Source organism: Hyla sarda, chromosome 3 (genome assembly GCF_029499605.1).
Source record: "Hyla sarda isolate aHylSar1 chromosome 3, aHylSar1.hap1, whole genome shotgun sequence".
Classification (NCBI taxonomy): Eukaryota; Metazoa; Chordata; class Amphibia; order Anura; family Hylidae; genus Hyla; species Hyla sarda.
Genome location: NC_079191.1, coordinates 99,108,930 through 99,124,598, shown reverse-complemented (window position 1 = coordinate 99,124,598; position 15,669 = coordinate 99,108,930). Strand labels below are relative to the sequence as shown.

Genomic DNA, 15,669 nt, shown 5'->3' with positions numbered 1-15,669 from the left:
GGGGTGATACAAGAGGAGTCCAGGGGTGATACAAGAGGGTCCTGCTCACCAGAGCTTACAATGCATGAGGAAATATGGGTATTACAAGTGGAGTAAGGGTCCTGCTCACAAGAGCTTACAATCTAGGAGGAAATAGGGATGAGACAAGTGGAGTAAGGGTCCGGGTGTTGCTCACAAGAGCTTTTAATCTATCATAAAATAGGGGTGATACAAGAGGAGTCCAGGGGTGATACAAGAGGGTCCTGCTCACAAGAGCTTACAATGCATGAGGAAATATGGGTAATACAAATATGCTCACAAGAGCTTACAATCTATGAGGAAATAGGGATGAGACAAGTGGAGTAAGGATCCGGGTGCTGCTCACAAGAGCTTACAATGCATGAGGAAATATGGGTATTACAAGTGGAGTAAGGGTCCTGCTCACAAGAGCTTACAATCTAGGAGGAAATAGGGATGAGACAAGTGGAGTAAGGGTCCGGGTGCTGCTCACAAGAACTTTTAATCTATCATAAAATAGGGGTGATACAAGAGGAGTCCAGGGGTGATACAAGAGGGTCCTGCTCACCAGAGCTTACAATGCATGAGGAAAAAGGGGTCTTACAAGTGGAGTAAGGGTCCTGCTCACAAGAGCTTACAATCTATGGGGAAATTTAAGGGACTCTGCTCAGAAGGGCTTCCAATCTATGAGAATATAGGGGAAGCACAAAAGGTAAGTTCAGCTATTTTTTTTAAATCAAAGTAAGGAAGTGTGGATGTACATAAAGATGGATGAACCAGTTACCCAGTTGGTGTATGTACATATGTGAAGTGCACCAGGGTAGTGACTGCCACAGGGTAGAGGCATCACTGTAGTGGTTGGGAAGAAGGATGAGCTTGGGTACAGCACTGAGTATAGAATGGAGAGGAGAACTCTGATCTGTCATAAGTTACAGTAAGGGTGGGTTCACATGAGTGTTTTTTATTTCTATTACTCAATTCCGTTATGCAATCTGACAAATGGAAATGAAAATGAAGGTAACAGATCCCATTCATGTCTATAGGCTTTTTTAAATGTCCCCTATACTCAGCTGTCATCAGGTCCCCTTAATTTTCGTTATTTTTACATTAAAGCCTATGGATGGAAGTAATCCATGTTAGGTTATTGCATCTGAGCATGCTTAGAAAAAAAACAGACACTAAAGGAGATAAATGGATGTTTTAACAGATAATAACAGATGTTAACGGTGCATTATTTTATATTTTTTTTAACATCAGTTTGAGATCTGTTAATAATGACCTCCATTATCTGACAATAACAGACATTTCATGACGGATTTACCCAACACTAATATGAACATTGCCTAATTAAGATGAGCATGAACCAGAGCAACAATAAAAGTCGCTCTGTTTCTTTGGGAATAGGTTTGACTGTTGACCACAAAAGGAAATTTCCTGGCATTCTGGATCCATTCCCAGGATTTAGACAATTCAAATTTTGGTAAGTATGTATTCACTCAGTGAAGAAGGTGTTGCAAAAATTTTAATAATTATTGGGGAGGATTTATCAAAACCAGAGGAAAAGTTGCCCAGTTGCCCATAGCAACCAATCAGATTGCTTCTTACATTTTGCAGAGGCCTTGTTAAAAATGAAAGAACCGATCTGATTGGTTTGCTATGGGCAACTGGGCAATTTTTCCCATGCATAGGTTTTGATAAATCCCCCTCATTATTCTTATTCAGTATCATATGGGCATCAGGTGACTGTTGCTAACTGAATACCAGGAGTCACATGGTATGTGTGTGGCATGTCACATGTCTTACGCCACGCTTAGTCCTATTCTGTTAGCTCACGAATGCCATCCACAGGACTGTACCCTTCCACTGTGCAGATAGGGGCCATTGCACAGTAGAATGAATGTGAAGAGAAGTTTACATGTGTGCAGGTTATAAAACTATACAATTCTATAACTAAATGGTAGAGAACGATCTGGGTGTACTTGTAGATCATAGACTACAGAATAGCATGCATCTAAGGCCAGTAGGATATTGTTATGTATCGGAAGAGGCATGGACTCGAGGGACAGGGACATAATACTACCGCTTTATAAAGCATTTGTTTGGCCTCACCTGGAATATGTTGTTCAGTGTTGGGCACCAGTTCATAAAAGGGACGTTGTGAAGCTAGAAAGGGTGCAGAGACACGCAAATAAACTAATTTGGGTATGGAACATCTTAGCTATGAGGAAAGATTAAAAGAATTTCATTTGTTTAGTCTTGAGAAGAGACGTTTAAGGGTAGATATGATCAACGTATATAAATATATAAATGGCCCTTACAAGAAATATGGGGAAAACTGTTCCGGGTTAAACCCCCTCAGAGTACAAGGGGGCACTCCCTCTATCTGGAGAAGCAAAAATTTTGTCTCAAGGGGTGACACTCCTTCTTTACCATAAGAACTGTGAATTTATGGAACAGTCTACCTCAGGAACTGGTCACAGCAGGAACAGTTGAAAGCTTCAAAACAGGGTTAGATACATTCCTAGAACAAAATAACATTAATGCTTATGCAGAAATATAAAATCCCATCCCTTCCCCTTCATCCCACCATACCCCTTCCCCTTCAATTCCTTGGTTGAACTTGATGGACGTATGTCTTTTTTCGACCATACTAACTTTGTTACTATGTAATAGGTAAAAAAAATGTAGCATGGACAAGCCCATTAATAAAGAAATACACGATGATGGCAATTAGTAATGTCAGAGCTAAGCCCTGCAGCAATAAGTTATATTATAAAATGCTAAAAAGTGAAATCTGATATAATGTAATAGGCAGAGAAAAATGTATGATGATCCTTCAATGGGATGAAGAAAAGAACTGAAGACTAAGCAAAGGATGTCCAGGAGCTGCAAACGTGGCAGACAGGGCATGGACCAGTCCGCTTCCCCAGCAGAACTTGTGTTACCATGACAACAGGATGAAGCTGCTCACACCTCCTCCATCCTGAGTCTTCCTCAGCATCGGCCACTCGGCCTCTATGCAGCAGTCACCTTCCTCTCAGTCCTCACACTCCTCCTCTTCTTTCTTCTGCATTGCTCCCTCTCTTCTCTAGCATCCCCCTCTCAGTCGGCGCCCTGCCTTCTCCCTGCTTCCTCCTCCTTCTTCCACTGGCAGAATGGATATAAATCATAACCACCACCCACTCCCTAAATAAGAATACTGAAACAAAGGAGCCCTGCAGCGTCCCAGGACTGAAGCACTGGCTGCTCCTCCTAGGCTCTGACATCAGCCCAGTGGAGACGATGGGAGTCCTTGTCCACCGCAGAAGTAGTTCCTGTTATCCCCCTGCATTACTGCATTTATAAAGTGTGAACTCCATTATACCATACGTTCCAGTGTGTGACCACATTCCACTGCAGTTATACTACACTACACTGATTCTCTGTAGAGATGAGCGAACTTACAGTAAATTTGATTCGTCACGAACTTCTCGGCTCGGGAGTTGATGACTTATCCTGCATTAATTAGTTCAGCTTTCAGGTGCTCCTGTGGGCTGGAAAAGGTGGATACAGTCCTAGGAGACTCTTTCCTAGGAATGTATCCACCTTTTCCAGCCCACCGGATCACCTGAAGGCTGAACTAATTTACGTAGGATAAGTAATCAACTGCCGAGCCGAGAAGTTCGTGACAAATCGAATTTACTGTAAGTTCGCTCATCTCTAATTCTCTGCTACTTCATTATTTATGTAGAGCAGCATTTCTCAACAAGTGTGCCTCCAGCTGTTTCAAAACTACAACTCTCAGCATGCCCGGACAGCCGAAGGCTGTCCGGGCATGCTGGGAGTTGTAGTTTTGCAACAGCTGGAGGCACACTGGTTGGGAAACACTGATGTAGAGTTTTCATTGGTGTAAATGATTGTGAACAGTGCATGCCGGATCCCCAGTGACTGCTGAGTATATTTGCATGTTTAACCCTTTTACACCCAGGTTAGGATCACACGTTGTACTTTATTCAGTATTTTTACCAAAACCCGGGGTGAAATCAACTGAGAGAAAAACTATTCTGGAAAGATCTGCAACTTTTTCTGTTTTTTTTCGGACCCACTCAAGGTGTCGGTGAAAATACTGCTCAAAAATAAGCACCAAATACTGACCGAAATACCACATGTGAACCCAGTCATACCACGCAAAAGAGCAAGTCTACAGGTGTCACCCAGCCAGTTGCACGAGCAGTGTATATAGGAACTGCTACACCATACAGCTCAAATGTACCGCATCGCAAAAAGTAGTACAACTCTATCATACCTGAAAAAAACACATCATTTTGCTATATTGTATACTGAATAGAATGCACCACTGCTAGACGTAGTATGTGAAGCACACATCCTTGTGACAAAAACAGTTCATATGGTAGGTATGTAGTAACACTTCACATTCCATATATGATATTGTAAGATGAAAACAATGCACTGGAGGAATTACAGGTATGTGTGCAGGGATTACTGACTGTATAGTGCACTATATGGACAGTCTGTGGATGAATATAATGCACTGGAGCTATAACAGACTATATACTAGGTATGTGTGCAGTGCTTACTGACTGTATAGTGCACTATATGGACAGTCTGTGGATGAATATAATGCACTGGAGTAATAACAGGCTATATACTAGGTATGTGTGCAGTGCTTACTGACTGTATAGTGCACTATTTGGACAGTAGTCTGTGGATGAATATAATGCACTAGAGCTATAACAGGCTATATACTAGGTATGTGTGCAGTGCTTACTGACTGTATAGTGCACTATTTGGACAGTAGTCTGTGGATGACTATAATGCACTAGAGCTATAACAGGCTATATACTAGGTATGTGTGCAGTGCTTACTGACTGTATAGTGCACTATATGGGCAGTAGACTGTAAATGAATATAATGCACTGGAGCTATAACAGGCTATTTATACTAGGTATGTGTGCAGTGCTTACTGACTGTATAGTGCACTATATGGACAGTAGACTGTGGATGAATATAATGCACTGGAGCTATAACAGGCTATATACTAGTGATCTGGATAAACATCTACTTACAGGTTACCTGTGTGGGTCCAAAATAGGATGAGAGGTATGATTTGGCCAAATGAGAAAAGCTACATTAATGAATACATAGATAAGCTGGTACAAAGTCAGTAATGTGCTGATATGTTTATTGAAAATGGCTACCCACCTTTTATACACTAGATATATGTCATAGATTATATTGTTTAAAATACATACACAGCATTTTCTCACACGATCACATCCCCCAGCCCTCATAATCATTGGAGACCATCCCGGATTCCAAAGAAACTAATTGTCTCCCCTCTCAAGGTTGGCTTACATCCCCCACATGCAACCTTATCTGACAGTTCTGTTTATTAGGCAGAGCTACCCATTTCTTATACACTGGGTATATACTAAGTGTACGTCACAGGTTATACAATTATACATAGCAATTAACCAGAGGACACCTGCCTGCTATCTCAGCCCATGGCTAATCTCCCAGAAACTCCTAAACTTACTGTTATCAGCTTGGTCATTCCTTCTTGAGTACTCATATAAAATACAAACTAAAACAACTTCTTGGCCTTTCTCAAATTCAGCTTATTTTCTAACAAATTCTGTACTTTAAGGATATTAACTGTTTAGTTTCCATAACACTTGGTATGTGTGCAGTGATTACTGGCTATCCATGCAGTGCACTATATGGACAGTAGACTGTGGATGAATATAATGCACTGGAGCTATAAGAGGCTATATACTAGGTATGTGTACAGTGCTTACTGACTGTACAGAGCACTATATGGACAGTAGACTGTGGATGAATATAATGCAATGGAGCTATAACAGGCTATATACTAGGTATGTGTGCAGTGCTTACTGACTGTATAGTGCACTATATGGACAGTAGTCTGTGGATGACTATAATGCACTGGAGCTATAACAGGCTATATACTAGGTATGTGTACAGTGCTAACTGACTGTATAGTGCACTATATGGACAGTAGTCTAAATCAATTTAATGCACTGGAGCTATAACAGACTATATACTAGGTATGTGTGCAGTGCTTATTGACTGTATAGTGAACTATATGGACAGTAAGACTGTGGATGAATATAATGCACTGGAGCTATAACAGGCTATATACTAGGTATGTGTACAGTGCACTATAAGGACAGTAGACTGTAAATGAATATAATGCACTGGATCTATAACAGGCTATATACTAGGTATGTGTACAGTGCACTATAAGGACAGTAGACTGTAAATGAATATAATGCACTGGATCTATAACAGGCTATATACTAGGTATGTGTACAGTGCACTATATGGACAGTAGACTGTAAATTTATATAATGCACTGGATCTATAACAGGCTATATACTAGGTATGTGTACAGAGCACTATATGGACAGTAGACTGTAAATGAATATAATGCACTGGAGTAATAACAGGCTATATACTAGGTATGTGTGCAGTGTTTACTGGCTTTCCATGCAGTGCACTATATGGACAGTAGACTGTGGATGAATATAATGCACTGGAGCTATAACAGGCTATATACTAGGTATGTGTACAGTGCTTATTGACTGTATAGTGCACTATATGGACAGTAGTCTGTGGATGAATATAATGCACTGGAGCTATAACAGGCTATATATACTAGGTATGTGTACAGTGCACTATAAGGACAGTAGACTGTGGATGAATATAATGCACTGGAGCTATAACAGGCTATATACTAGGTATGTGTACAGTGCACTATAAGGACAGTAGACTGTAAATGAATATAATGCACTGGATCTATAACAGGCTATATACTAGGTATGTGTACAGAGCACTATATTGACAGTAGACTGTAAATGAATATAATGCACTGGAGTAATAACAGACTATATACTAGGTATGTGTGCAGTGTTTACTGGCTTTCCATGCAGTGCACTATAAGGACAGTAGACTGTGGATGAATATAATGCACTATAGCTATAACAGGCTATATACTAGGTATGTGTACAGTGCACTATAAGGACAGTAGACTGTAAATGAATATAATGCACTGGATCTATAACAGGCTATATACTAGGTATGTGTGCAGTGCTTACTGACTGTATAGTGCACTGTATGGACAGTAGTCTAAATCAATTTAATGCACTGGAGCTATAACAGACTATATACTAGGTATGTGTGCAGTGCTTATTGACTGTATAGTGCACTATATGGACAGTAAGACTGTGGATGAATATAATGCACTGGAGTAATAACAGGCTATATATACTAGGTATGTGTGCAGTGCTTATTGACTGTATAGTGCACTATATGGACAGTAGTCTGTGGATGAATATAATGCACTGGAGCTATAACAGGCTATATATACTAGGTATGTGTGCAGTGCTTATTGACTGTATAGTGCACTATATGGACAGTAGTCTGTGGATGAATATAATGCACTGGAGCTATAACAGACTATATACTAGGTATGTGTGCAGTGCTTATTGACTGTATAGTGCACTATATGGACAGTAGTCTGTGGATGAATATAATGCACTGGAGCTATAACAGGCTATATATACTAGGTATGTGTACAGTGCACTATAAGGACAGTAGACTGTGGATGAATATAATGCACTGGAGCTATAACAGGCTATATACTAGGTATGTGTACAGTGCACTATAAGGACAGTAGACTGTAAATGAATATAATGCACTGGATCTATAACAGGCTATATACTAGGTATGTGTACAGAGCACTATATTGACAGTAGACTGTAAATGAATATAATGCACTGGAGTAATAACAGACTATATACTAGGTATGTGTGCAGTGTTTACTGGCTTTCCATGCAGTGCACTATAAGGACAGTAGACTGTGGATGAATATAATGCACTAGAGCTATAACAGGCTATATACTAGGTATGTGTACAGTGCACTATAAGGACAGTAGACTGTAAATGAATATAATGCACTGGATCTATAACAGGCTATATACTAGGTATGTGTGCAGTGCTTACTGACTGTATAGTGCACTGTATGGACAGTAGTCTAAATCAATTTAATGCACTGGAGCTATAACAGACTATATACTAGGTATGTGTGCAGTGCTTATTGACTGTATAGTGCACTATATGGACAGTAAGACTGTGGATGAATATAATGCACTGGAGTAATAACAGGCTATATATACTAGGTATGTGTGCAGTGCTTATTGACTGTATAGTGCACTATATGGACAGTAGTCTGTGGATGAATATAATGCACTGGAGCTATAACAGGCTATATATACTAGGTATGTGTCCAGTGCTTATTGACTGTATAGTGCACTATATGGACAGTAGTCTGTGGATGAATATAATGCACTGGAGCTATAACAGACTATATACTAGGTATGTGTGCAGTGCTTATTGACTGTATAGTGCACTATATGGACAGTAGTCTGTGGATGAATATAATGCACTGGAGCTATAACAGGCTATATACTAGGTATGTGTACAGTGCACTATAAGGACAGTAGACTGTAAATGAATATAATGCACTGGAGTAATAACAGGCTATATACTAGGTATGTGTGCAGTGCTTATTGACTGTATAGTGCACTATATGGACAGTAAGACTGTGGATGAATATAATGCACTGGAGCTATAACAGGCTATATACTAGGTATGTGTACAGTGCACTATAAGGACAGTAGACTGTAAATGAATATAATGCACTGAAGTAATAACAGACTATATACTAGGTATGTGTACAGAGCACTATATTGACAGTAGACTCTAAATGAATATAATGTACTGGAGTAATAACAGGCTATATACTAGGTATGTGTACAGAGCACTATATGGACAGTAGACTGTAAATGAATATAATGCACTGGATCTATAACAGGCTATATACTAGGTATGTGTACAGAGCACTATATTGACAGTAGACTGTAAATGAATATAATGCACTGGAGCTATAACAGGCTATATACTAGGTATGTGTGCAGTGCTTATTGACTGTATAGTGCACTATATGGACAGTAAGACTGTGGATGAATATAATGCACTGGAGCTATAACAGGCTATATACTAGGTATGTGTACAGAGCACTATATTGACAGTAGACTGTAAATGAATATAATGCACTGGAGTAATAACAGGCTATATACTAGGTATGTGTACAGAGCACTATATTGACAGTAGACTGTAAATGAATATAATGCACTGGAGTAATAACAGACTATATACTAGGTATGTGTGCAGTGTTTACTGGCTGTCCATGCAGTGCACTATAAGGATAGTAGACTGTGGATGGACATAATGCACTGGAGCTATAACAGGTGTGACAGTGTGGCAAGGAAAGGGTGTATTTCCCTACCTGATCCTGGAGAAACCTCCACCTGGGGCCTGAGGCGGCAGAGAGGGGAAGTCTGTTTAAAAAGCAGAAAAACAGAATAGTCTGGTTTCTCCCTTAGACAGAAGTGGCTCTTAGAGGAGGAGACATCATGTCCATTGCCAGGTGGGCACAGCAAGGGCTGCAAAGGACACAAGCGTGGACCCCCGGAGTGAGAGCAGAGGCTCTGGTAACATACAGCTGGTGGCTGTGTGAATGGGACTTTATGTTCAAATGTGAACTGTGTATACCAGTGGTCATCAAACTGTGGCCCTCCAGATGTTGCAAAACTACAATTCCGGGCATGCTGGGAGTTGTAGTTTTGCAACATCTGGAGGGCCACAGTTTGAAGACCGCTGGTGTATACTGAGTGATGAATAAAGGCACTGGTGTGATTTTCTAATGTGCAGTTGGTACCAGCGCAGAGACCCCTGAATCTCCATACAGCGGATTTCACACAAAACTATGTGTGGTAGTTTTTCATTATTTTCTTTTTTTCCATTAGTTTTTTGTTTTTGAGCCAAAGCCAGATGTGGATCCAAAGAAATTGGAAATATAAAGGATTATAATTTTCCTGCTGGATCCACTTCTGGCCTTTGATTCTAAAAACTACAGTGGCATTTTTCCAAAAAAGGCTGTGTGTGTGTAAAACCAGGGCTCAAGTCCTGCAGGAACACGTAGGAACTGAGTTCCTGCACTTTTTCACAGAGCAGGAACACCGTTCCCATTAGCAAGAGTCCTGCAGGACCAGCCCTTGAGTGGAAATCTTGGCTGAGTCCCCACACTTTCTTTTTCCCCAGGACTTGACCCCTGTGTGAAACCCTCCTAATGTGCACTAGGTATTGGTGCAGTGACTCCTGATTTATCCTGCAGCGTACTGGGTGATGAATATAAAGCACTGGAGCTATTTTATAACAGGCACTAGGTATGTGTACAGTGTACCGTGTTAGGAATAAAATGCAGTCACTCCTGACTTTCCTTGCAGTGCACTGTGTTGTGAATAAAATGCCCTGGAGCGTTGTATAATGTCCACTGGGTATCTGTACAGTGACTCCTGACTTTCTGTAATGTGAAATAACACCAAGCACTGAAGCTATTCAAGAATAGACCCTAGGCATGTGTGTAGTGACATCCCTCTCTAAACCAGTGTTTCCCAACCAGGGTGCCTCCAGCTGTTACAAAATTACAACCCTCAGCATGCTCTGACAGCTAAAGGCTGTCCACGCGTGCTGGGAGTTGTAGTTTTGCAACAGCTGGAGGTGCCCTGGTTGGGAAACACTGCTCTAAACAGTCCACTGTCTACTAGATAAAAGGCAGTAGAACTATTGTATGCTGTGCACCAGGTATCTATGCAGGGACTCCTTACTTTCTTCACACAAACCTGCTGGGTTTCCAGTTTTTAGGAAAACTCCCACTGTAGTTTTTAAGCCAAATCCAGAAGTATTAAAAAAGGAATGGAAATATAAAGGAAGGACTTCTTCTTCCTCATATAGCTATTTCCAGGGCCAGAATAAGGCTGCCTAGAAGATGGAGCACTTCAGTATGATTGGGCCCCCAAGACAGTCCCCCACCCCCCCCCCCCCACCCCACTGTGCCATCATCTGTAGTTTTTATCGGTATCATTTTTGTTTAAATGGGAATTTATCGCTTTTTATAAAAAAAATACAAATTATGGTATATGATGTGACAAAAAAGCAGCAATCCTAGACTTTTTTTTTATTTACGCCAATCTCTGTCCTCTCCTAATCTCACCACTAAGTGCTGACTGACATCAACACCCCCCCCCCCGACACCACCAAGTGCTGACTGACATCAGATATCACCCCCTGACTTCACCTCTAAGTACTCACTGACATCAACCCCCAACATGTAATGTAGTGTACCATATTTATCGGCATATTTTTTAGGCTAAAATTTTTTGCCTAAAGTCTATCTGCGTGTTCTATTTCGATAAGCCGCTGCAGTTCAATGATTTAAAGCTGGCGCTTTAAATCTATGAACTGCAGCGGCTTTTGCAGGTCCAGAGACCTGCTGTCGCTGCCGGCTTCTCTGCCCCTGCCTATCCTGGGGTCCAAAGACTGCCGGCGCCGCTGCCCCATTACCTCCCCCCATCCCCCCCCCCCCCCTCGTTTTTCTGACCCCGCAGAAGCCCCCAGGAAAGGCAGGGGGAGAGAGGCCGTTGCTGCCGCCGCTTCTCTGCCCCTGGCTATTGGCGCCGCTGGCCCATTGCCTCCCCCATCCCCGGTTTTATAATTACCTGTTGCCGGGGTCGGGTCCGCACTGCTTCTGGCTCCGGTGTGGCGTCTATGCGTTGTTGCTATGCGCTGCGAGGCGCAATGACGAGTGACGCGACGTCACTCGTCATTGCGTAACGCAGCACATAGCAACGACGCATAGACGCCACACCAGAGCCAGAAGCACCACCGCGGACCGGAGCCAGAAGCACCGCGGACCCGACCCCGGCAACAGGTGATCATAAAACCGGGGATGGGGGAGGCAATGGGGCAGCGGTGCCAATAGCCAGGGGGAGAGAAGTGGTGGCAGCAGGGCTCTAGACCCCAGGAAAGGCAGGGGGAGAGAAGTGGGCAGCAACGGCCTCTCTCCCCCTGCCTTTCCTAGGGGCTTCTGTGGGGTCAGAAACAGTGTATCGGGGTATACACATGCGCGCACACACACGCACCCTCATATTACCAAGGATATTTGGGTAAACTTTTTTTTACCCAAATATCCTTGGTAAAATGAGGGTGCATGTTATAGGCCGGTGCGTGGTATACCCCGATAAATACAGAACTCAGAATACAGCTCTGGAGTATAATACAGGATATAACTCAGGATCAGTACAGGATAAGTAATGTAATGTATGTACACAGTGTCCTCACCAGAAGAATAGTGAGTACAGCTCTAATACAGGATATAACTCAGGATCAGTACAGGATTAGTAATGTAATGTATGTACACAGTGACCTCACCAGCAGAATAGTGAGTACAGCTCTGGAGTATAATACAGGATATCACTCAGGATCAGTACAGGATAAGTAATGTAATGTATGTACACAGTGACCTCACCAGCCTCCAGATGTTGCAAAACTACAACTCCCAGGATGCCTAAACAGCCTTTGACAGCCTTTGGCTGTCCAGGCATGCTGGGAGTTTAGTTGTGCAACACTTGGAGGCACCCTGGTTAGGAAAGGCTGGGTTCACACCACGTTTTTGCCATACTGTTTTCAATCAGTTTTTCTAAAGAAAACCGTATGGCAAAAAAAAAAAAGTATGAAACTGTATGCGTTTTTAAACCGTATACTGTTTTTAAAAGTGCATACGGTTCCATCTGTTTTTAATTAAAAAAACACGTTTTTGAAAATTGTATTTAAAATAATTTTTTTCAAATTTAAACTTTAGGATGCAAATGCGCATGTACAAAGTAAAAACCGTATACGGTTTTCCCGTATGAAACCGTATACTTGTGAGTTTCCCATTGACCTCCATGTCAATGCGGTTGCAGTACGGTTTTTAAACCGGAGACGAAACTGTGGTCAACCACGGTTTTGAGTACGGGAAAAAAACGTATTGCAAGCAAACCGTCCGCAACGAGATGCATGCAGTTTTCAATTATCTGTCTATGTGTACTGTTTTCAATACCATTCCATACGTTTTCAATAATGAAAACGTATACGGGAACCGTACTTGAAAAACGTAGTGTGCTAGGAGTTATAGTTTTGCAACAGCTGAAGGCTCCCTGGTTAGGAAACACTGCTGTATACAGTGATTTCACACCAACAGATTGCAGGGATAACTCACCACATACACTCTGCTCTCCTGGCTGCTCTGGGAACTTTACCTCTGCCCCCAAGTCACATGATCGTGACATCACCACAGGTCCTCAAAGAAATCATCCCCTCCAGCATTCAGAAGATACAAAGCAGATCCTGATCGGGCAGTCACTGCCATTATATTCTGTGTGGAGATCCCTGATTTTAAAGGAGATGTCCGGTGCTCACTTTTCTTATTTTATCCGTTCCGGGCTGAAAAATAAAAGAAGACAAATTTTCTCTTACCTGCCTAGGCTCCCCCGGTGCTTCAGTACAGGTGTTCGGTCCCCGGGCTGTATTCTTCTTACTTCCTGTTATCCCGGCACGTCACACGGAGCTTCAACCTATCACCGGCCGCAGTGATGTCCCAGTGATAGGCTGAAGCTCCGTGTGACGTGCCGGGCTAACAGGAAGGAAGAAGAATACAGGCCGGGGACCAAACGCCTGTACCGGAGCACCGGGGGAGCCTAGGCAGGTAAGAGAAAGCTTATTTTCTTTTTTTTTTTTGCAGCCCGGAACGGATACAATAAGAAAAGTGAGCACCGGACATGTCCTTTAAGTGACTGCTGACCAGGCCCTGCATGATGCAGAGGGAGTGGGGCCCCCTTTCTTTTCTGACCGCTATTTCTTGCTTTGGCTCAAAAACTGCCGTGTTAGTTGCCCAGAAAACCTGCCATGCGGAAACCCAACCTAAGGGAGCGTTCACACTAAGTAATTCAAGAGGAATTTACTCGAGTAATTCCTCTTGAATTCTCCGCTCCAAATTAATGCACATCCCCTCTGCCCATTGACTTTAATGTTATTTCTGCTGTCCTGTTCACAGTGCGGAAATTCTGCTAGTGGAATTCCGATGCTGAATTCCGTTCTGTTTGAAGAAAGAGCATGTTCATTCTTCAAGCGGAATCCGCGAGCAGAAATCAATAGAAGTCAATGGTAAAAAAAAAAATCCGCCCGACATTGTTTTCGCACAGAATTTGCGTGGAAATGGCTGAAAAAAAAACTTCACTTCTTTCTCCCCATTTCCACACGAATTGCGCACGAATTTCGTGCAAAAATAATCTTTTTTCCGCCCGTAAATTTTTCGGTGTGAATTCCTCTTGATTTACTCCGTGTGAACGCACCCTAATGGGCACTGGGTATGTGTACAGTGACTTCTGACTCCCCCTCATGCAGCACAACATCTAATGTAGTGGTTTTCAACCAGTGTGTTACCTGCTGTTACATAACTACAACTCCCAGCACGCCCAGCCTTTGGCTGTTGGGGCATGCTGGGAATTGTAGTTTTGCCAGAGCTGGAGGCACACTGGTTAGGAAACACTGGACTGGAACGATTTTATAATTTACAATGGGTATATGTGACTCTTGACTTTCCATGCAGTGCACTGTATGATGACTAGAACACACTGGAACTATTTTATAATGTACAATGGGTATACAGTGACCCCCCCCGACCTACGATGGCCCCGACATACGATAATTTCAACATGTGATGGCCTCTCAGAGGCCATCACATGTTGAAGGCAGCATCAACATACGATGCTTTTGTATGTTGGGGCCATCGCATAAACGGCTATCCGGCAGAGCAGACTGCTTCAGCCGTCCCGTCATCCAATAGGAGCGGCGTGCGTAGCGACGTGATGGCGGCGCCGGAGAGCGCGGATGCCGGGGAAGCAGATGCCTTGCCAGAGCGTCGGCACACCCCGGGGACACGGCGACATCCCGGGCAGTGGTGACGAGCGGTGACGGTCCGGAGCGGCGGGGACAGGTGAGTACAACTTCCTCTAACAGTGGTCTACAACCTGCGGAACTCTAGATGTTGCAAAACTACAACACCCAGCATGCCCGGACAGCCGTTGGCTGTCCGGGCATGCTGGGTGTTGTAGTTTTGCAACACCTGGAGGTCCGCAGGTTGTAGACCACTGTCCTATACTCTACATTGCACGGATTCCTCAACATGCGATGGTTTCAACAAACGATTGTCCGTTTGGAACGGATTACCATGGTATGTTGAGGGACCACTGTATGTGCAGTGACTTTTGACCTTCCATGCAGTGCACTGTATGAGGACTATAACACACTGGAACTATTTTATAACGGGACGTAGGTATGTGTGCAGCGCCTCCTCACTCCCCCTCATACAGTGCACTGTCTTTTGTATAAAACGCACTGAAACTACTTACAATGTACAGTAGGTAAATGTACAGTGCCTTCGTACGCTCGATACAGTGCAGGGTATGACGAGTATAACGCACTGGAACTATTTTATAATGTACAATAGGTATACGTGCAGCGACACCTCACTCTACACAGTGCACTGTATGATGCACTCTGGAACTACTTTATAACGGGCACCAGGTATGTGCGCAGTGACTCCCGATTCCCCTCCCCAATACAGTGCACCGTGTGATGAATAAACCGCACTGGAACCTCTTTATAAGGCGCCCCCGATGTGTGTGCACATAGGACCCCGTGTTGTAG

The 15,669-nt window shown here is 42.9% G+C and overlaps 1 long non-coding RNA gene across 1 annotated transcript; it reads right to left on the bottom strand.

Moving 5' to 3' along the window:
- Positions 1-1,664: 1,664 nt before the first annotated feature.
- LOC130361578 (uncharacterized) lies at positions 1,665-15,557 on the bottom strand. Its single transcript, XR_008891070.1, has 3 exons — positions 15,372-15,557; positions 9,368-9,419; positions 1,665-2,518 (listed from the first exon to the last, which is right to left on the bottom strand). It is a non-coding gene; the product is annotated as an uncharacterized LOC130361578 (long non-coding RNA).
- Positions 15,558-15,669: the final 112 nt, after the last annotated feature.